This window comes from Jaculus jaculus, chromosome 3, assembly GCF_020740685.1.
Source record: "Jaculus jaculus isolate mJacJac1 chromosome 3, mJacJac1.mat.Y.cur, whole genome shotgun sequence".
In the NCBI taxonomy this organism is placed as follows: Eukaryota; Metazoa; Chordata; class Mammalia; order Rodentia; family Dipodidae; genus Jaculus; species Jaculus jaculus.
Window position 1 is genome coordinate 30,387,336 of NC_059104.1, and position 23,074 is coordinate 30,410,409.

Here is a 23,074-nt window from a genome sequence, read left to right on the forward strand (position 1 = left end):
CCACTAAGTGAGCTCCTTGATTGTAGACACAGGGAGTCCTAGGGACCGATGTCTCTACTCTGGTTCTCAGGACCATTGGAAGGTATGAGTCAAGAGAAAAAAAATGTGTCAGTGAGTATGATCCAAGTACATTATAGCTGGGCATAGTGGCATGTACATTTCATCCCAGCACTAGGGAGGCAGAGGTAGGAGGATAGCTGTGAGTTTGAGGCCACCCTGAGACTACATAGTGAATTCCAGGTCAGCCTGGGCTAGAGCGAGATCCTACCTCAAAAGAACAAAAAAAGGGACTTCCGGTCAATATGGCATCTGCCTAACCATGCCTCACCTTGAGGAGCAGGAAAGGCAAGATCTTTGGGGGGCTTGGAGGCTTTTGGAGGTTTGCAGACCCTAGTATATTTCCAGTGGGAAGGTGTGGAGGAGCAAAGTGGGGAGTCCACTTATTCCCACACTCTTGGATAGCCCATCAGTCCCCCAACCTCCTCAAGCAGCCATCCCAGCCACCGCCCAGCCATGGCCACCAGGTTCCCGCTGCACTAAACTCAGACTGTGGACTCATGTCAACAGGCTGGTGTTCCCCCTCCCTAGGCTTTCCTGACACTGGGCACCTCCACACAAGACTGCCCCCCACCCCAGCAGGCTATTCTTTCCCTTCCCTCCCTTCTTTGGTTTTCCTGCATGACTGCCATCCCACCCACCACCCCTCTGTGTGCAGACCCAGACCAGCAGGCTAGTATTTCCCTTCCCTCCCTTGTTCGTTTTTCCCATGTGGCTGCTGTCCCGCCCTCTGCCCTGGTACCAGGTCCTACGGAACCACAGGCTATGTAGACCCAAGCCAGCAGGCTATTGTTCAACCTTTCCTCCCCCTTCCTGATACCCTACAACACTACCGCCCATCCACAACCCCCCCCCCCACACACACACACACGTGGCCCACAGTCGTCCCACATCCTTGCCAGACCTTGTCACAGGACCCAGAAGTCCCATCTACCCCCTGTTACACAGTCCCAATGGTCCCGCTGTCCCATCACCTCACACCTCAGCATCGCAGCACCCGCACACAATCCCATCCTCCCCTCTTCAGCAGCCCAGCTTCAACACGAGTCTGCTTTGTCCCGTTCCCCTGTGCCCCTGGTCCACTTGGGCCACCTGACCATGAAGTCCTTTACCCGGAACCACTAACCAACAAACCCCTTCATCTGATCCTTGCGCCCCACCAGAACCTCCAGGGCTCTTCCCTCTGAACAGACAGGCCCCATTGCCATCAGAAGCCTAATCAAAGCAAACATAAAAGGAAAAATCACTAAAGAAACCTCAAGGGTAAACTACAGCTTCCTCTTAAATCAAATAAGATTACTACACTGTGATGGGCAGACCACAGAACAAAAGGAATAACATGAAAAAGCAAAGGCAAGTAAATCCAACAAGGTTACACAGTCCCACAATGGATGTCTCTAATCAAAGCATGGAAGAGACAATAGGATCAGAATCCCAAAATGAAGATACAAGCTATGCAACCCTGGCCAAGCAATTAGCAAAACATGCAGAAAATCAACAAAGGTCCAATAATTGTATGAATGCTGTCCTCGCTAGATTAGACCTAATATACAAGAACTAGGAAGGATTCCAAACACAGTTAAATGATCTGAAGGAGAGAAAAAAAAAAAAAAAAAAAAAAAAAAAAGGACCTCAATAATCATCTGGCTAAGCTCAATGAAGACATAAATAAATCAATGCAAATAAATGAATTCCAAGAAGCATTAAGAAAATCAGAAAATGGCATAAAAGGAATTCAACAGAGGGATGGAAACTATACATAAAAAGGCAGTAAAAATATGAAGCAAATTCAACAAGTCCAAAACTCTACAGTAGCTCTCAAGATTAGAGTCAGCCATGTGGAGGATAGAAACTCAGAACTGGAAGATAAAACAGTTTGTGAGTTCAAAAGTTTCAAAAAGTTCAAAAATTTTTGTGAACAGACCATGAGGGAACTGTGGGATACCCTTAAACATCCCAACATTTAGATCACAGGAGTACCAGAAGGGGAATAAATTCAGAAAGGTATGGAGAACTTATTCAACAAAATTATCAAAGAAAACTTTCCCATCCTCTCAAAAGAAAGTCCCATCAAGTTATAAGAAGATAACAGAACTCCAAACAGACTGGATCAAAGAGAAGTTCTCCAAGACATATTGTCATTAAGACTCGAAACATCTATAACAAAGGGAAAGTCCTAAAAGCAGCTAGGGATAAATAACACATTACATATAAAGGTAACCCCATAATAATTACTTCAGACTGCTCAATGGAACCCCAGAACGCCAAAAGGGCCTAGAATGGAATAATGCAAAGTCTAAAAACTTATGGCTTCCAACCCAAACTACTCCACCCAGCAAAAATATCACTCAAAATAGATGGTGAAATAAAAACTTTCTACAATAAAACTCAGTTTTACAACTATATGATCCCAAAGCCAAATCTACAGAGAGTACTTCAGGGAATTCTCCACACAGAAAAGTCAAATAAACAACCTCAAGTGCCTAGAAGAAGCAGATCACAATAACTAAACTCAGGGAAGGCACAAAAACCCAGAAAGTCCAAGAAAACACAAAACCATAGCAGGGATTAAATCAAACCTCACAGTTATTACCCTAAACATTAATGATCTTAACTCACCTATCAAGAGACATAAGCATACAAGGTGGATCAGAAAATTAGACCCCTCAATCTGCTGTCTTCAAGAAACCTACATCACCATTAAGACAGACACCTCTTCAGGGTAAAAGGGTGGAAAATGATATTCTAAGCAAACAGAAATAAGGAACAAGCAGGCATAGCTATACTATCAGATAAAATGGACTTCAAACCAAAAGTAATCAAAACAAAGAAGGGCACTTCTTACTTATCAAGGGCATGATCCAACAAGAGGATATCACAATCATCAACCTTTATGCACCAAACAGGTACACTACAACTCATTAAAAAAAAAAAAAAAAGGGCTGGAGAGATGGCTTAGTGGTTAAGCGCTTGCCTGTGAAGCCTAAGGACCCCGGTTCGAGGCTCGATTCCCCAAGACCCAGGTGCACAAGGGGGCGCACGCGTCTGGAGTTCGTTTGCAGTGGCTGGAGGCCCTGGCGCGCCCATTCTCTCTCTCTCTCTATCTGCCTCTTTCTCTCTCTATCACTCTCAAATAAATAAATAAAAATAATAAACAAAAAAAATTTAAAAAAACACCTTACTTGACAACAGGACAGAAATAACCAACAACATCATCATAGTTGGGGACTTCAATACTCCACTATCAGCAATAGATAGATCATACAAACAGAAGAGAGTTCAACAACACCATAGATCAATTAGACCTAATGAACATCTATAGAACATTCTACCCAAATTCCGCAGACTAAACATTCTTCTCAGCAGCCCACGGAACCTTTTCTAAATAGATCATATACTGGGCCTGCCTCCATATATTTAGGAAGATTGACATAATTTAATGCATGGTATCAGATCACAATGCTGCATTGCTAGAAATTAACAACAAAAAGATGCACCAGGAATCCCACCAGCTCCTGGAATCTAAGCAACACACTTTTCTTTTTTTGTTTGTTTTCTTTTCTGAGGTAGGGTCTCACTCTGGTCCAGGCTGGCCTGGAATTAGCTATGCAGTCTCAGGGTGGCCTTGAACTCACGCTCATCCTCCTACCTCTGCCTCCCGAGTGCTGGGATTAAAGGCATGCACCACCATGCCCAGCATGAGCAATGCACTTTTAAACAATAAATGGGTAGTGGGTGAAATAAAAAATGAAATTGAAAAATTTCTAGAATTGAATGAAAATGACGACATATCATACCAAAACTTATGGGACACGAAAGCAGTCCTTAGGGGAAAATTCATAGCACTAAATGCTTTCATGACAAACACAGAGAGATCCCAAATCAAGAACCTAACCATTCACCTATAAAGGCACTGGAAGAACTAGAAGAATCCCACCCAAAAAGCTCCAGAAGGAAAGAAATAATTAAAATCAGAGGAGAAATTAATGAATTGGAAACTAAAAAAAAAATTTAAAAAATTGATGAAATAAAGAGCTGGTTCTTTGAAAAAAATTAACAAGATTGATAAACCCCTGGCCAGTCTGATCAAGTGGAAAAAAAAAAAAGAGAGAGATGCTTCAAATTAACAAAATTGGAAATGAAAAAGGAGAGATCACAACAGACATAAGTGAAATTGGGAGAATCATCAGGACTTATTTCAAACACCTCTAATCCATGAAACTGGATAATTGGAAGGAAATGGTAAGTTCCTAGATACATACCAACTACTAAAGCTAAACTCAGAACAGATTAATCTCCTAAACAAACCTGTCATACCCATTGAGATTGAAAAGGTAATCACAAACCTCCCCCTAAAAAGAGACCAGGACCAGATGACTTCTCAGCTGAATTCTATCAAACCTTCATTGAAGAAATGAAACCAATTTTTCTCAAACATAATCAGAGAACAGGGAAAGCTCCCCAATTCCTTTTCTGAAGTTAGTGTCACCCTAATACCAAAACCAAGCAGAGATGTCACAAAAAAAAAAAAAAACTATAGGCCTATTTCCCTGATGAACTAAGATACAAAGATTCTGAATAAAATCTTCACAAACCGAATTCAACAACACATTAAAAGCATTATCCACTTTGATCAAGTAGCCTTCATCCCGAGAACATATAAAAATCTGTCAATGTAATTCACCACACAAATAAGCTTAAACACAAAAACAGCATGATCATTTTAATAGACGCAGAAAAGGCCTTCAACAAAATACAACATCACTTCATGATCAAAACATTGGAGAGAATATGCATGGATGGTTTATATCTCAACATAATAATGGCTATATATAAAGCTCCTAAAGCCTAAATAATACTTAATGGGGAGAGACTGAAAGAATTCCCATTGAGATGAGGAACAAAACAGGGGTGTCCACTCCCCCCTCTGCTCTTCAACATAGTACATGAAGTCCTAGCTCAAGCAATAAGACAGGAGAAAGAAATAAAAGGGATACAAATTGGAAAGAAAGAAGTTAAGTTAGCTCTATTTGCACATGACATGATTCTGTACATAAGAGACCCAAGAACCTCCATCTCAAAACTCTTAAAGATGATTAACTTCTTCAGCAAAGTATCAGGATACAAAATCAATGCACAAAAATCAGTTACCTTTCTATATGCAAAAGACAAAGATACAGAGAAAGAAATTAGCGACATTGTCCCATTTTCAATAGCAATAATAACAACAAAAATACCTTGGAACATCATTAATGAAGGATGTGAAAGACATATACAATGAACACATAAAAACACTCAAGAAAGAAACTGAGGAGGTCTTCAGAAAATGGAAAGACCTCCCATGCTCCTGGAGAGGCAGAATTAATGTTGTGATAATGGCAATCTCATCAAAAGCAATATACAAATTTAACACAATACCAATAAAAATCCCAAATTTTTCTTCACAGATATAGAATAAAAAAGATCTCAAAATTCATATGGAATGGTAGAAGGCTATGTATATCCAAACACATCCTCAGCAAAAGGAACACTTCTGGACGATTTCATCATACCTGATCTAAAGCTATATTAAAAAGCCATAGTAACAAAAACTAAATGGTACTGGCATAAAATCAGGATTGTAGACCAATGGAACAGAATCAAGATCCAGACTTTTGGTCAAGTAACTAAAGCTGCTTGATATTTAACAAAGGCCCTAATAATATAGAGTGGAAAAAAGAATCTTCAACAAATGGTGCTGGAAAAACTGGATAACCATATGCAGGAAAATGAAACTAGATCACACATCTCACCATGCACAAAAATAAAGTCCAAATGGATCAACAACCTCAATATAAGACTGGAAACTCTACTGCTACTACTAGAAGAAAAAATAGGAGGAACTTTCCACAATATAGGACTGGGAAAAGACTTCCTGAACAAAACCCAAGTAGCTCAGGAAATTCAATAATCATTCAACCTGTGGGATCTCATGAAGCTGAAAAGGTTTCTCATATCAAACATACAATAAGAAGAGCCAATAGATTTCCCACAGAATAGGAGAAAATTTTTGCCAGCTGTACAACTGACAGAGGCCTAATTTTTAGAATCTACAAAGAACTCAAAAACCTAAACAATAAAAAGTCAAATAAGCTACTCACCAAATGGGGAAGAGAAGTGAACAGGGAGATCTCAGAGGAAGAAATAAAATGGCAAACACACAGTTAAGGAAATGTTCAACATCCCTAACCATCAGGGAAATGCAAATTACAATAACTATGAGAGTCTACCTTACCCCAGTAAGGATAAAATTAAAAAAAAAAAAAAAACAATTGAAAACAAATGCTGGGGAGCATGTGGAGAAATAGGAATCTTCATTTACTGTTGTTGGGAATGTAAGATGGTACAACTACTATGACAAGCAATATGGAGATTCCTAAGAAGGTTGAGTTACCAACAGACCCATTTATTCCCTTATTGGGCATTTACCCTAAAAGGTCCATGACTCAATTCAGAGACACTTGCTCAACCATGTTAATACCTGATCACTAATAGCTAAGAGCTGGAATCAACCCAGATGTCCATCATTAGACAAATGGATAACCATGATATGTTATATCTACATGATGGAATTCTGTTCAGCAGTAAGGAAACATGATACAATGAAATTTGAAGAAAAATGGTAGAACTTGGAACAGATCATTTTCAGTGAACTCACCCAATCATGGAAAGACAACCATCACATGGTCTCACTCATCTCTGCCTCCTATCCTGAATCTGCCTGAGATGCTGACATACCTAATAGGCATCTCAAGGACTGGAAAATAGGGAGTGTGGTACAAGAGGGGAGTGAAAGGGGGACACAAAAATGTATCCAAATGGAAATGGTACCATAAAATCCTATAGCCAGAAAGACAGACTAAAAGGTTGAATCTCTATCAGGTACTGAGAGGGAACACCTGGATCAAGGGGCCCTGGAGAGGGTATGATGAAGACTGACCTTAATCTTCTCCTGTTTCTGCCTCTCTCTCTCTCTCTCTCTCTCTCTCTCTCTCTCTCTCTCTCTCTCTCTCTCTCCCTCTCTGTCTCTTCTTTCTTTGTCTTTTACACTATCTATCTTTTTCTTCCTTCTTTTTCCCTTGGTGCTGGCCTGAAACTCCCAGTATCATGATGCAGTTAACATCCACAGTGAGCTGTTGAGCAGAGAGACCTACAAGGTTTCCCAAGAGAAGACATATTTCTGTCAAAGTACTTGATGACCCACCAAATGTTAATGGTAAGACCCTACTGCTGAAGACACCATATGCTGTTGGTACAGAACATGGAGAAAGCTGGCTGGAATCTGGAAGAGAGTCATACCCCAGTCAGTTAGTTTGTCTAGTGCCATAATGTGCTAAATGAGCAACTTGGGGGAAAATGACCAACATCTGTCCAAGCAACTCATGGTCTAAGCTACTCAGCAGCAAACAATATGACGTGATGTTCACCCAAGTGCAATAGTGGCACACAGCCATAGTAGGTAACCAATGCTCTTGAATTAGCTAATGGATCTGCTCAGTGGAATGGAACCCATAGCTAGAACTGGGAAACAAGTCAGAACCATAACCAAAAAATGAATCCGCTCTCCAATATCAAGCTCCCACCAATCTTGGGCTACAAGAGGGCCTATATCTATTAAATTCCCTAGAAAATAATAATGGTTATCCCATTTATCCTGTTCTGACTTCACTCACAAGCTTCTCTTTTTCATATGGACACAGAACCTAAGAAGAGAATCAGCCCATTGCACCTCATCAGGGCCCCAGCTGAAACCATAGAGTAATAGGGGAAATGAGCAAGAGAGCTACTTTCTTGGTGAACCTGGTACCAGCACAAGGGTGAAGGAGATAGACACAGAGAACACTCAACTCCTACCACACCAGATATCCAGAGACACAGAGGTTCCTAAGAACTCATCACTGAAGTAGACCTAAAAAGAACTCAACATGGCTCAGGGAAATTTGCAGAAGAGGGGGTGGAAAAATTGTTAGAGCCACAAATTGGGACATTATGCCCAGAAACATTGCCTCTTCCCCATAACTGGTGGTTACCCCCACAATGCAGGAGCCACAATCCCCAATGAATAGGGTCCCTGCAGAAGGGGGAGGAAACACAGGGGCTAATGATGGTACCAACATGGCTGTTTATACACCAAGTATGTACATATCTAATAACAAAAAAATGTACATTATGTATGAATATAAAATGTTATTATAAAATCTACTATTATATATATTTAATATATGCTAATTTAAAAATAGGTCAATTGCCAAAGGGGCCTTGGGTCCAGAGTGGCTTTGGACAAGGGGTTATCATGGAGAAGACCCAAGACACTATCGCTGTGGTAAGAGTAACCACTGCATCAGGGCCTTAAACAGCATGAGTAAGTTTTCACACTTTATATCTGAGCCAAAAGAGTGAGATTCAGGCAAGAAAGAATGATGGGAGGAAATATTTAGCACCCTAAACCCACATAATTGAAAGTTTAAAATGTGGTCTTCCAAGAAAACTTAATAAACACAAAAAATATAGCTTTCTCTGGTTATAATAATAACTTGAACTATCGCTTGGTCATATCCAAGTACTATGCAGTATTATTTTCAAGGAGGGTTCCTATTGAATTTTTTTATGCTGTTTGGCAGATTCAACAACTGAGGCATGAAACAATTAAACTTTTGGGTCCATGCATGTTTTTAAATGATCATTTTAAAATCTCAAATCTATCACTGAGCCAATCTCTTTTCACCTACATCATTTGTTTCCCATAGTCTTTACTGAAAAGGCTACCATCATCATCAACTGCTACCAAACGGGAGGTCATTCTTCAATCTTTATGTTATGGTTTTTATAGACTTCTTCTCTTGGTCCTACTATTTAATAAATTGTATGACCTTGAGCAAGTCATGGAAGCATTCTATACTTTGCTTTCTTACTTTAAAATAAAATATCTATTTGTTTTCTTGTGTTGATGAGATTGAGTTTTATAAAGTGAACAGAGGAATGTTTGGTAAGTGTGAAGGCTGTGTATGTATGAGGCATATATTTATTCATTACATATATTTTTAAATATTTATTTTTGATAGAGAAAGAGAGCATAGGCATATCTAGGGCCTCTAGCCATTGCAAATGAACTCCAGATGCATGCACCCCTTTGTACTTACATGGCTACTGGAGAATCAAACCTGCATCGTTAGGCTTTGCAGGGAAGTACCTTAACTGCTAAACCATCTTTCCAGCCCCTACATAATATGTTTTTGCTTAATAAATGTTTTATGGTACTATCTGTTCAGAAGATACTCCAATAGTTGCTAGAATATAGAACTTAGACCACAATCCTATAGCTATGACCCTTCCATGTGAAATCAGTTGCCCAGATCTTTTGAGTTGCTTCATTAATATTGACTTAACCTACCTAATTTATTCCATCTCCACTCCTATACTAAGATAGTGCTTCTCAGCATTAACACTAATCATATATCAGGCTGCATAATTCCTTTTGGTGTGGAGATGTCCTGTATATTGCAGAATGCTTCAAAGCATTCATGGGTTTTATATAATGCCAGTATCACCCATTTCCACTTGTGACATCCAAGGTGGCCTGCAAGCATTGCCACATGGCCCTTCAAGAGGTAAAATTGGCCTCTACTTGATCCCACTAGGAAATAAATAAACCTTGAAGTATGTTTTTTCCTCCTATAATCTTCAATTTGTCAAATATACTATAAGCATCCCCACTTTCTAAACCTTTGCTAAGCACAATCCCACCTCATCTTCACATTTTATTAACTATATGATGAATCTATTTCATGAACAAGGTGGAATAATTTGTTGACTGTCAGTGATCAAGTGAACATAAGAAGGGTCTCTGTTAATTAAAAAAACAAACAATAGCTGGGTGTGGTGGTGCACGCCTTTAATCCTAGCACTTGGGAGGCAGAGGTAGGAATTCAAGGCCACCCTGAGACTACATAGTTAATTCCAGGTAAGCCTGGGCCAGAGTGAGACCCTACCTCAAAAACCAACATGTGTGTGTATATATATATTTGTAGGGCATGGTAGCTCACACCTATAATTCCAGCCCTTGGGAGGCTGAAGTAGGAAGTAGTTTGAAGTAGTTTTCAAGACCAGCCTGATCCACAGAGTGAGTTCTAGGTCAGCCTGGGCTAGAGTAAGACCCTGCCTCAAAAACTAAAACCAAAGCAAACACACACTCAAATATGAAACTGAGTAACAGTACTTATTTTATATTTATTGTAATACTCTAAGTCCACAGTGGGTTTTTCTTAAATCGAGTTCATTTGAAAGCTTCTGTGGTCTAAATGGTGGAATAGGATGGTAGTCCTTTTTATATCTCTGTTTCTCACCCCCAACCCTAGTTCCCCACCATATAGTCTACCTTCAGGCTTTTCTTAAGCATCTGTTTCTCTCTGCGAATCCTTGTTTCTTTCCTGCCGTGGAAGCTGTCTGGTGTCTAACTCATCTCTACTGCTTATAAGCCTATTCAGGCATCTTTTCTCCAAGAAGTCGTCTCTGATACTTCATTTTTTGTGACAGACACTGCCTGTGGCTCTCTGTCACCACAGTGGTAGTTCTTTTTTTTTCCTTTTAATATTTTATTTTCTTATTTCTTTATTTATTTGAGAGTGAAAGGAAGAGAGAAAGAGGCAGATAGAGAGACACAGAGAGAGAATGGGCACACCAGTGCCTCTAGCCACTGCAAACGAACTCCAGATGCGTGGGCCACCTAGTGCATCTGGCTTACATGGGAACTGGAGAATCAAAACTGGGTCCTTAGTTGTTGCAGGCAAGCATCTTAACCACTAAGTCATCTGTCCAGCCCCACTGTGGTGGTTTCACAGTAAAATGTTCCCCATAACCTCATGTGTTTGTGATTAACCCTCATACTTAATCCCAAACTGTTTGCAACCTTTGGGAGGTGGAGCCTTTACTGGAGGAGGTGTGTCACTGTGGGCAGACCTTGAGATCTTATAGTCCAGCCCACTTGCCAAGGCTAACTCAGCTCACTCAGCTCCCTTCCTGCCAATATGTAAGGATAAGAGTCAGCTTCCTGCTCCTGTCATGCTGTCCCCACATGATGAAACTTCTCCTTGAAACCATAAGCCAAAATAAACCCTTTCCTGCTTTTGGTTGGCTGATTTGCCCCAGTAATGATAAGGTAACTGCTTCTGCTAGTGTATCCTCCGTCACACTGCAGCCATCGGGCTATGTGTGTCCCGTTCTTGGTGCCACTTGTTAAGGAAGCCACCATTTAACTAGCGTGTAACTTTTGACAAGTTGAGGAGCTATTATTGGTTCAGCTCCCTTACTTTGTAAAATGGGAATAAAAACAATGGCCACTTCTTCATGTTGTTTTGAGGATTGGATGGGTTATGCTGTGTTAATTTGAGGATTGGATGGGTTATGCAAAGTACTGTTGTGACATAGCTCCTTCCTGCAGGCTTAAAATGACCATCCCCAGGATGGAGCAGAGATTCCTGCGGTGACTTAAAAATACCTTGTCTCTCGCAGTCATGGAAATGAAATAAGCAAAACAACATGATGATGATTGTGTTTATGGTGATGATAATGGGTAATAGAATAGTAATGACAGAAAGGGTGCAGGAGGGCTACCAGAAGTGCACCTGACATTCCTCCACAGCTTCCTCTTATGTCTCAGCTGCATGTGGCCTTGGGAGGCACTGGAAACACAGTAGAAGGTTGCTTGAGGTGGGATACAAATTTCGTGAGTCATCACCCAGTGATGCAACTGCTCTTGAGTCATCCATGCTCCTCTAACCCCATGATCCTGTGAATTGCCCCAATAAAACTCGGTGGTTTACCAAGAGGAACTTGGCAGAACCATTTCTTTGGTCTGTTGGTGCCCTATCTGGGGTTAATGGAGCTTTCTTCACATCTCCCAAGGAAAAGTTGTGCAACAAGGACACAGAGTAACATTGGGAAAGTGTGGTACTGTGTCTTAGGCACTTTCTTTAGAGTTTTCGGCAGTTGTGGAAACTTCAAAAATCGTGAATTAAATAAACGAGTATTATCACCCTAACTTTCAGGGCACTTCTTCAATTATGCTGGTTCAATCAACTTGGTATGTCCACATCGATGGAACATGGCAAGTAGCTAAAGCCAACGGTCACTGTTAGATGATACCTGAAATGCTAAAGCAGGTTGTCATTTCTTATGCCTTCCAGGCAGTCAAGGATATTGTTGGGGCTTTAGCTCAGTGGATGAGCACTTGCCTAGCAAGCACAAGGCCCTGGGTTCGGTCCTTAGCACCAAGAAGAAAAAAAAATCACACACACACAAAAGGATCTTCCTAAGGTCTATTTGATATGCCAATACCAAAGCAGACCATGCCCAGAGTTACCTCCGTTGAGAAGAATCAAACACAGTTCTAAGTAGTCTCTCCCCTCACATACCTCTTTAATTGTGATCTTTTTACTTCTATCGTTCCTCTTCCTGTAAGCCACTTTCTTTTTCCTTCTTCTTAAACATATTTTATTTATTTATTTATTTGCAAACAGAAAGGAGGGAGGGAAGAAGAGAGGAAGGGGCAGATAAAATGGGCATGCCAGGGCTTCCAGCCACTTCAAACAAACTCCAGATGCATGTGCCACCTTGTGCATCTGGGTTTACGTGGGTACTGGGGAATCGAATCAGGGTTGTTAAACTTTGCAGGCAGGTGCCTTAACCACTGAGCAATCTCCCTAGCTTTATTTTTCTTTTTAATTATAATTTATTTGCTCCACATGCTTTTGAGTAATCTTTCTGTGGTTCCTTTAAACAATTCAGAACAACAAATTTAAAACTACTATCAATTTGATGCTATAAATTTGAAAAAGATAGTGGAAATATTACACTGGACAAAAACATTAAATTGCTCATCAAATTACTTGGATGGGGAATTGACTTGGTGGAACTAATAAAGTTGGCCACATCAGAAAAAAAACAATTTCTATTTATCTCATGATATGAATTTTCTACATTTCCCATTGAAGTCCAATTACACAAATGTTTTTAGTCAGTATTGCTTCCCATCATTGATTACACTCTCCATTGGAAATGGCGTAGACAAATTTTAAAGAATGATGGCACTTTTCCCTTTTATTTTAGTTTTTACTGATAAATTTCATACATGTACATAATATGTTTTGATCATAATGCCCTCCCCTTACTTTCCTTTGCCCCCTCTCCCCCAGCCCCTTTCACTCAACCTCTTCAACTAATTCCTCTTCTGTCACTTTTCTTTCTTTCCTCCATCACACATGATGACATCTTGATGGACCCAGTATTGTGCAGATGATAATGGTGGCTCTGGGGTCATGAAAGCAACGGCCACCTCATGTCCAGAAGATAGCATTCCAAAACACTCATTCCCATTCTTTAGTGCATATACTCTTACTACTACCTCTTCTGCAATGTTGTCTGAGCCTCAGAGGGTGTGATAGGGATGCCTCATTTAATGATGAACACTCTGCTGTCACTTCTCAGCAAGTACATGAGTTTCAAGTCTCCTCAGTTGTCACCATCATCTGCCAAGAGAAAGCCTTACTGACCACAAGTGAGAGCAGCACTAATCTATGGGCCTGAACATAAACATTTAGAGAACAATTTGATGGGCATAATATATACATTTCACCAAATGCTTTTCTTTTAAGGCCCAGATATAGGTTTTTGACTAGGTTTTCAGTACCAGGTATGACTTCCCTCCCATGAAGTGGGCCTCAAATCCAATCAGAGAGCAGTTGGTTACCCCATAACAGGCATGCCACCTTTGCATTACTGGGCACACCTTGCCTGGATGACCAATTGTTTAGCTTACAGGGACCACTGCTGGCTCACACTGTTGACTTTTCTCCCCCCAGAAGCCTGCATTTCACTTTCCATCCCTATGAGAGCTAGCCATGGGGGAGGAGGCCTCTAGTTCAGTGCCAGCTAGATTTCTCAGTGGCCTACTACTGAAGCATGTGGTGGAATGACGGCATTTATAAGTGCAAATCAAAGCCCCTAAATGTTACTACATAAATCCATTCCTTTCCATAATATTTTACTGAATTGCTTGATGTACCAAATAAAAGATGAAAAGGTTGCATTTTCCTGTGTTAAAAGAGATTCTTATGAAATTGTTCAGAATTGTAGGCTAGGGAGATAGATTATGATTTCCTTGGGGTTTTATAGCTTGTTATAGAAAAGAGAGGTTCTAGTTTCTATAAGCTAATTAGAGGAAGAGGAGCTCTGGAGTCTGGGATCTGCTTCAGGCAAGGAGCTGGAATGAGATGATGAAGGAGATCAGAGAGGGATTTTGCTTCTTTCAGAGTACTTAACATGCCAAAGTGCCACCATCCTATGTGTCACTTTATGAGCCACAACACAAGCCTGAAGTAAGATTAGACACATTAAAAAAATAATAACTTTCTTCCTTACAAATAGGGTTTTCTTTCTTCAAGTTTGAGGAATGCAAAACATATTGGTCAATGAGCTCACAAATTATTGTTCATTAATGATATAAAAGTATTGAACCAAATCCATTATGGGTTTTAGAGTAGGCCTATTTTTTTTAAAAAAAATTATTTATTTATTTGAGATAGAAAGAGACAGACACACACACATACACAGAGAGAGAGTGTGTGGATGCACCAAGGTCTCCTGTCACTGTAAACAAACTCCAGATGTATGTGCCGTTTTATGCATCTGGCTTTACATGTGTACTGTACTGGGAAATCAAACCTGGACTATCAGACTTTGCAAGCAAGTTCCTTTAACTGCTGAGCTACCTCTAGCCCCTGGGCCTCTTTTTAGTTAAAAAGTGACTTGAGTTGAGCTAGTCGTTTTTTTTGTGCGTGTTTGTGTGTGTGTGTATGTGTATATTTCCTGCTGCTATAAACACATAAAATGAGCCAAAAGAAACTATGTATAAAGTACAGGTATATCCATACACTATGCTTAGAATATAGACATATCTAAATGTGTGTATGTGTGTGTGTGTATACATATATATATCTTTATGAAAGGAATTGGTTTCCTCATGTACTCAGCCTCCCACTGTGTGAACACAATACATTGACACCCTCCCCACTTCCATGAAAACACAACAGCATGGATCCATCTTGGCAGCAGACAGCAGCCTTCACCAGTCACTAAATATGCTGGTATGGTGATCTTGGGCATCTTGGTCTTCTTCAAAGTGATTACTAAATATCTGTTCTTCATAATGTACCTAACCTAAGGTGTGTTGTTATAGCAGCACAAATAAGCCAGAGCAAGAGAGAGAGACTACATTTTCTTCTATTAGAAAATAACATTTGCTTTGATTTGGGGTATTGTTGACTTAAACTAAAAAGTGGTTTTCAAATTATGATTACATCTCTTTGAGGTACTACAGATTATCTTGGTGACAACGTAACTGTATCTACACACATAAAATTACTGCTGTCTGTGATTAAAGATCATGACATGAAACTGTTATTGTTATTACTAAATGTTAATTTTAGCCAGTAAGGAAAGGATGGGGATTTAACTTCAGAAATGAGAATATAAATGTCTTAGTCTTTACCTAGCTTCCTAGGCCTTATACACACATAAATGAGGATCTGTTCATTCTTTCCACAAATATTTACTCAGCACTGCAGTGTACCAGGCACTATGCTAAGCACTGAGCGTGGACATGAGGCAGACTATTTTTCTGCCCTCACATAACTTGCAGTATCTCGGAAAAGACAGATAATTATACAAATGGAGTGTGAAATGGAACCTGTGTTCTTTTAGGGTGTTAGTGTAAGTTTCTTAGAGAAAGGAGGAGTTAGCTGAAGAGTAAAACATAAATAAGACTTGACTGGTAAGGTTTTTTTTTTTTTTCTTTTTAAAAAGAGAGAAAAAAAGAAAGAGAGAAAACTTTTTTTATTGATAAGCTTTATATATGCCCACAGTGTGCCCTGATCATAATCCCTTCCCAGTGAAAAAGGAGTTGGAGTAATAAAATGTAAGCCTCTCAAAACTGAAAAAAAAAAAAAAGAGTATCTTTTTCATTTAGACAGAGGAGAGAACAAAATAGTCAGTAAATTGAGGGTGTCACTGTTTGTCTTCTCATGAAACAAGACCAAATTGGGAGCTGACAGTGTATGAGACTGAAAGGAGGGAGCCAGTAGGCTTTTGACAGGCTAAAATACTAAACAGAATGAGAACATGTTGACCAGTAAAAATATAATAAAGCCATCATTACTGGAGAAATTACAAGTACCCTCCAAGATTGGAGACATAACATAGTGGGAAACAATCATGGCTACTATATTAATTTTCTCTTGAAATGTCAATGAGTTACATGCAAAAGAGAATGTAGCATTTGGATTTATTAAAGTTTGTAGTCTCTGTAGTGGAAAGACAGTACAGTAAGAGGTTTCAGAAAAATTGGTACAGAAAGAGACAAGGCAATGGCATGGATAGGGGGGTAAATGAAGATGGGGATTGAAAAGAGAGAAAGAGAAACGAGGGAATCTATAACATCAAGATACTAGAGAGTCAAAAAATGGTTGATGGGCTGCAAAGATGGCTTAGCGGTTAAGCACTTGCCTGTGAAGTGTAAGGACCCTGGTTCGAGGCATGATTCCCCAGGTCCCACGTTAGCCAGATGCACAAGGGGCGCACGCATCTGGAGTTCATTCACAGTGGCTGGAAGCCCTAGCATGCCCATTCTCTCTCTCTCTCTCTCTCTCTCTCTCTCTCTCTCTCTCTCTTTCTCTCTCTGTCTGTTGCTCTCAAATAAATAAATAAATAAATAAAAATAAACAAAAAAATGGGTGATGTGTTTACAACAATGAGAAGAGAGATGATCAATATCTAGCTAGCTAACTAAGTATGTAGGTAGAAAGAAAGACAAACAGACAGATAGATAGGATCACATAGCTAAGGATGACTAACATATTTGAAAAGTGAATGAGAATGATAAAGACTGGGGTGTGACCACAGAGTTCCTAAATAGGGGAAGGTTCTTGAAAGCAAGGAAGGTTGTCAGATCAAGTCATCTATGATGATGTCAGGTCCAAGGGTGGAGAGGAAACTGTCAGCCAGGGATCAAAGTCCTTCAAGAAGTTTATTGACACCATCCCAAATAAATGGGCAAGAGGCAAGAAGCAAAACTTTACAAGCTGCCCACAAAGATGGAACCCACTTAGACAATTGCTTGAATGATTCAATTTAAGTCTTTCAGGTGGCTCTTCAGGAAAAGGAGACAGACCTGTCCATATTCACCTAGGGGACTTTCCTTGAGAATTTACCATGTTCCAATTCATTTTTCCTACTCAAAGCCTTAGTATCTAGCCAGCTACCTTGGGTCCCATCTGGCCTTCAGGATGAGGATAGACTGGCACTGACCTATTGCCAAGGTAGGTTCAGAGAAGCAACCTTCTCCATGTTTGGATGGTCAAATCACAAAGCAAGGTCAGGCAGGGAGAAAGAGAAAGTGTGGATTGGAGAATGTGAAAATGATACTACAAACACCCCTGTCCCGACTCTGTATTTATGTTTCATGTTCTGCAAAGGCACTGCCTGCTCCCATCAGCCCCTCAGCCACATGGTTCAGCCCTGTAATAAAAGGGTAGTTTGGCAATCAACTACAATGCATGAACTGTTTAATGTACTCTGTAGTGCAAGATAAACTGGCACCTTCCTTGCCCTCCTGGAGCTAACAGTTGTGTTGCCTGATTGAAACCATATCATAGATTAAACCCTTTGTATGTCTACTTGATAGGAACTAAATGCAAGTAAATTAATAAGTACTTTTTAGTGGTGATAAGGAGGAAACATCTTGAGAAGTGGCCCATCAAAAATACTGACTTTTTTTTTTTCCAATTCAGGGACATATAATATCTACTTACAGACCACCTGCCATGCCAGAACTAAAGAAAACTCCAAAAATAAAGTGTATCCACACCACGTTGGTGAGGGTATTTATCGTTTCATTTTTAATGATAACACGTGGCACACTCATAAAATCACCTTTTATTTTATTTTATTTTATTTTTGTTTTTTTGAAGTAGGCTCTCACTCTATCCCAGGATGACCTAGACTTCACCATGTAGTCTCAGAGTGGCCTCAAACTCATGGCAATCCTCTGACCTCTGCCACCTGAGTGCTGAGATTAAAGGCATGTGCCACCATGCCCAGCTCAAAATCACCATCTTAATAACTACCAAAGCCCTCTGACAGAGCCCCGGGTGGGGGTGGGGGTGGGGGTGGAGTGGCACTTGCTGCACAAGTGTGAGGACCTGAGTTGAGATCCCCACCACCCATGTAAATGCCCAATGTGGTGGTGAGCACTTGTAATCCTAGTGCTAGGGAGGCAGAGCCAGGTGGATCCCCATGGCAAGCTGTCCAACCAGTGTAGTTAAATCTGTGAACTCTAGCTTCAGTAACAGACCCTGTCTGAATAAGTGACATGGACAGTCATGGGGGAAACACCTGATGTCATCACCTGGCCTCCATATGCACACAGACCCATGCATGCACACATGTACCTTGTGAATATGTAAAAGTGTATACACACATACCAATATGAAACAAAACAAAAATACCTCTGATGGAAACAAGAGATATATATTACAGAATGGAAAAAGAAAGGGTGTACTCAAAGATGGGTGGCATATGGCAAACATGGTTCTTATTCTTGTATGGCTCACAGCATACGGTAGCACATAAACCAATAATCCGTCCTATGTTGTATGCAGAGACCCTTTGGGCAGAGAGGTCTATCATTTACAGGGGAACTTAAGGAAATGCTCCTAGTGGCAGCCATATCAAAATCAGGTATGGAACACATTGAAGAATAGACTAAGGTGGGTGGGTAGCAGGAAGTTGAACAGTGGCCCTTTAGGCCTTCCCCAGAGCTGCTTCCTCAGGCTGGCATCATTCTAGGCTACTCCTTGCCTCTGTTGAGCAATAATGTATGAAACCTGCCTATTTGTCAATAATGTTGAGCAATGATGAAATATTTTTGTAGCTAGAAGAAACTCAAGAGTATGTGGTTGAGAAGCTCAATGGATATCCGGAATAAAAGTATTTATCATGGTTCTGGTATCTCACAAGGAGATAGACTAGAATAAATTGCCGCCTATCTGCAGAGCCAATGATGCCACAGGAAAATCAACAGTGGGACAAATGATCTGCAGGAAAAGAAAAGAAAAATAGGCAATAATGCAAAACTTCATCCCTGAATAGCATCTGTGATTGTTTAAGATGATACTGATTTTTTTAACCTAGTATTCTATTCAGTTTCCCCAATGCCATAGTAATTACATCAACATAATTTGGTTAAAAATAGGATTTATTGTTCTACCTCATTGTACAAATACTCTGTTCTTGCTTAGGTTATTTTTAAAATTGCAACTTAGTCATTCACCTTGGGTGGGGACTCGAGGTCCACAGTGAGCAATTGTGTATTGGGAGGGACAGGCAAGGGAGAGTCATGCAGCTCAATGGAACCTCTGCTGTCTCACAGTAACAATCAGGATGTGACATTTGTACTTTGTGGGACAAAGTGAGAACTAGATGTATCAGGACATCACAAAAATATCCCTCGTGAGTCAGCTTTCTAAACATGGGAAAATCTACCCAGCCTGCCGCCAGCCGGCAGCAGTTAAATTTGATGCCATTCCACAGGTATGGTGGGTAATGTGGACCTTTTAAAGGGGCTACAGTGATTTTCAGTTCTTTGTCCAACATGTCTGTAAGAAGCTTAAAAGTGACCACTCTGTCCTAACAACAGGTAAATAATGAACTTAAAACTCTGCATTTAACCTTTGATGTGCAGGGAAGTGAGAGCTAACTTCTACGCTTCAGCCCCATCCACATCACACAAATTGGAGAGACTGGCATGCAAACCCAGAGAACCACAAAGTACCGGGAAAGAATCCCATGAGCAAAAACCTCCACAGAAGCAGTACCAAGATGGGAAAACCTGAGCAGTACCTGATGGAGTGAGTGCTGAAGGCTGGGTGCAGGTGAGCATGGATGAGTCTGAGAGCTTGTTAGGAGCTCCCTCGCAGTTCTGAGAGCTTCGTACCTGCCATGGTGCCACCAGGTCCTCACCATGATTACCAGAGAAGATCCCCCAGTGTTCTCAGCAGTGACTGTTTTAAAACCCTCCCAATGGGCTGGAGAGATGGCTTAGTGATTAAAGCACTTGCCTGTGAAGCTTAAGGACCCAGGTTCAATTCCGCAGTAGCCATGTAAGCCATATGTACAAGGTGACACATGCATCTTGAGTTTATTTACACTGGCTAGAGACCCTGATATGCACAACATTCTCTCTATTTCTCTTTTTCTTTCTCTCATAAATAGATAAATAAATAAGCAAAATATTAAAAAAAAAAAAACACCAGGCATGGTGGCACATGCCTTTAATCCCAGCACTAGGTAGGAGGATCGCCATGAGTTTGAGGCCACCTTCAGACTCCATAGTAAGTCCCAGATTAGCCTGGGCTAGAGTGAAAACCCTACCTCAAAAAACCAAAAAAAAAAAAAAAAAAAAAAAAACTTATTCTTGATTAGGCCTCTCCTTAAGAGAAACTACCTTCTACACACTAACTTGTTGGGAGTGTTCCAAGCTTGGCAAAACTTGAGGATGAGAAATATACAACTCTAATAGGCTAGTGACTTACTTGTGAAATAAAGGAACTATCCAGCCCTAGTCTGTCTCACTTCAGGGTTTATTTAGGACCTTTGAGAGACACTAACAGAGCAAGCAGGACCCAGCTCTGCTTGCTGCACACCTTACCACAATAGTGCTGTAACAGATAAGAACCATTACTGTGACCTACAATAGCCTGCCCATCTTTTCATAAGAAAGTACAAAATATTGTTGTGGTGTTTTGAATGCTTGTTCCCTACTGGGGGCAGTTTGAGAGCAGCTTTGTTGGAGAAGGTGTGTCCCTGGGGGCAGGCCATGAGGTTTATTAACCAGGGCTTAGCTTAGCACACTCCTGCTACTTCCTACCAGCTACTGTGGCCAGACATGATGCCCAGCCTCTGCTGTACCATCCTTTCCTCATGTGGTGAAGCTTCCCCTGGAGGTTATAAGCCAAAATCAACCCTTTCCTCCATTCAGCTGCTGTTGGTCAGGTGTTTTGTCCCAGCAACACAAAAGTAACTTTAACAATACTAACAAAGAAAAATACATACTTTGAAAAGATTCTACTAACCTTAGAACCAGAATAAGATATAGCAAAATTGTTAAAATTATTTCATCAGGAGTTGTGAGAAAAATGGCTACTATGTTATAAGATATATAGAAGAAATAAATTACATGTATGAACAAGTTTATGATGTAAGTAGTATGATGGGAATTCTAAGAAAAAAAAAATCTTTTTAAAAAGAAGTTGCTAGAAATCTAAAGCTATAACAGCAATGAGGAATGTTTCTGGTGGGTTCTGTAGCCAATCCGACACAGCTGAGGGAAGAATTTGAGTTTGGGACATGACAATAGCAGCTTCCAAAACTGAAAGAGAACATCGGATTGGGGGGAAATACAACCCCCCCTTCTCAAGATCCAAGAACTATATAACAATGAGAGTATCAGAAGAAGAAAAAGAGCAAGGGTGGGGGAAAAGAGATATTTGAAATAATAATGATTGAGCATTTCTCCAAATTTTCAGTCCCCAAACCACAGACCTGGCAAACTTAAAGAATACTAAGCAAGATAAATGACCCATAAGGACACATAAGTATGCCATGTTCAGACTTCACGAAATCAAAGAGCAGGACAAAAAGCTGATGTACGCAAGGTGGGCGGGGGGTCTCTTTCCAAAATAGGGATAAAAATAAGAATTATCTTTTCTTGGAAATCTATGGATAAGACAAGAAGAGAATAAAAGAAAACAATGCCACATGTCCAAGGCCACAGTGGTTAAGTGGCAGTGGGGATGCTAAGCTGGACTTGGAATCAGAGCCTTTGCCCCAGAGCCTGGCACTGAAAAATGAAGACAGAGTCCACCAAGTTGGCTCAGGGGCTTGGAGGCCTTGCTTTCTGTCACATGGTGTTTCTGAGACTGAACCCACTGATTAGCAAATCAAGTTACCTTCTGCTGCCATACCATGGCAAGCAGAGACAGCCAGAAGTCTGTTTGCTCTGTCTGAGTTAGTTCCCCATATACCCTCAGGCACCTTGGGAAGAGATGCAGTGATGTTTGGGAATGGCTTATTGGTCAAGGGGTCGAGAGTATGAAGGATGGTCAGATTTGCAGGGATCTGCTTAAGGAATCACTGAGTTCGGCCAAATATCTGGGAGCTGAGGGTTTTGATCACTCCCTTATCTCATTCCATGCCTACCTCTCCATGTCCCACACTTTAGTCAAGTTTAGTTATTTGTTACAGTTGTGACATTTTTCTTTCATTGTGGAATTGCTCATGTCATCAGCTCTACCTGAAAAGCCTTGCTTTGTCAAAGTTACAATTTTAATTCCTAATCGTCATATGGTCCAACCCAAATACAGCTTACCTTCACTACAAAAAAGTAACTGAGCCCAGGTGTCTGATATTATCATAGCTGTATTCTGCAGTAGGCTCTGTGCAGGGCCATCTCCTCAAAGTCACTTGAAGGCCAATGTCACCTCTTCTTTATGTTCTCTATCCCTTCGAGCACTATTTGTGGTCTAGAGTGACATCTAAAAAGAGGTCTAGGTTTTAATCGGTGAAATGTATAAGCTGACTTTGTTTCCCATGTACTGCACTACTTAGCAATTTAAAAAAAATTTTTTTTATTAGTTTTGTACTCAGTGAATACAGTCAAGTTGGTACCATTGTTAGCCTCCTCTCTGTCCTCCCCCTCCACCTGGACCCTCCTTGTTGGGGTCATGCATTGTGGGGTTAGCCCTTAGTTATGGGTAGTAGGAAATGTCTCTGTGTATTATGAACCAACGTGTGCCTCTGACATTCTTTCTGCCCCCTCTTCTACAAATCTCCCTGAGCCATGTTGGGTTCATTTTAGATCTGCTTCAGT